Source organism: Pinus tabuliformis, chromosome Q, assembly GCF_031772625.1.
Source record: "Pinus tabuliformis cultivar Carrire ecotype Pingquan chromosome Q, CPIR1, whole genome shotgun sequence".
Taxonomy (NCBI): Eukaryota; Viridiplantae; Streptophyta; class Pinopsida; order Pinales; family Pinaceae; genus Pinus; species Pinus tabuliformis.
Window position 1 is genome coordinate 678,150,039 of NC_142296.1, and position 1,301 is coordinate 678,151,339.

At 40.0% G+C, this 1,301-nt stretch overlaps 1 pseudogene; it reads right to left on the reverse strand.

Annotated features, from left to right (window-relative positions):
• Positions 1-412: 412 nt before the first annotated feature.
• On the reverse strand, positions 413-1,078 carry LOC149221361 (vacuolar protein sorting-associated protein 26B pseudogene; annotated as a pseudogene).
• Positions 1,079-1,301: the final 223 nt, after the last annotated feature.

The window sequence follows — 1,301 nt, forward strand, 5'->3', positions numbered from 1 at the left end:
AATGCTCCATGTTTGACTTTAATGACACATCTTCTCGGTTACCCTGAAACATAGGTCCCTGTTTGTCGGTCCTTGATGTGCTGTTCCATTTTGGTCATCCATCACTTCGAATATGAAGCAGAACGTCTTCTAGCCCTTTAATAATCTAAGGTGTGGAACACTGCCATGTTTCTGATGTCCTATAGGCTATATTGACGGACAGGTGTCTCTCTTTCAAAATTCCTGCTCATATTATCAAAATAGCTGCTCTACATTTAAAATCACCACCTACAGCAGTTTCGTAGCGCACTACGAAACTACTGAGTTATGTTTGTTAATGCATATGACAATCTGGAATTTTGTAGGGCTTGATGCACAAAATGCTCTCCTTGTATCCATTCAGGATTACTGGTTGATTCTTGTTCCTGAGTTGCTATTTGCTGATTGTCATGAAATATTCAAACTCAATATGTAGGCAATCCTCAATCCCGACCTCCATCTTGATGTTGTTGTTAATTGTTGGAAGTGGTGTATAATTCCATACCCAGAAGTCTTGGTACTCGACAATGTTACTGACATAGTTACGACTGATAGCAACCTTCAAAATGTACCTTAGCCTCCCATTTACACCATTGTATGACTCATATGGCATCTCAACTATGGAGAACTCGAATGGATAGGTCTTACGATCATGAAGCTCACCAGGTACATCTAGCTCCCGAACAAGGGAAATAAAATCATAGAAGTTACCCCTGTTGAAATACAACTCTATTTGGCCTAGAAGCTCAATTTTTACACCAGCAACAGGTTCTATCGAAACCTCTCCAACAACATTGTCTTGGCTTCGAAAAAGAGGCACCAAGGCAGTTTGCTCATTTTCTTTCTTTACAGTAACCTGCTTATGAGTTTTCCCATCAGAAAAGGTGATAGATATTATACAGGGTAGCTTAAACGCTCCAATGAGATAGTTCATATTTGCAACTGGTCAATGCTTTTATGTGATCTCCAAAACCCAAAATCTGCAATGATTGGTCAATCCACCCACAGTTTTCACTTCAAAACACTTGCAAAACTTCCCGAACTCGGCAGACCTCTTAATTCTATCCGCCTCATATGAAAATTTCGTTACAGGGTCAGGGGCTTCAATCCACTCGTCCAACATCTTTCAAAGCATTTCTCAAATTGTTGTAAGCCTCCACAAATGTCGAATCCAGCATTATAGCTTGTCTGTAATGCATTATCGCCAAATTCATTTGGCCTTGTTCATAGTAAACCCTTGCTAAATTCCCATAAGCAAGTGCATAGTCCGGCCTAAGTTGAAT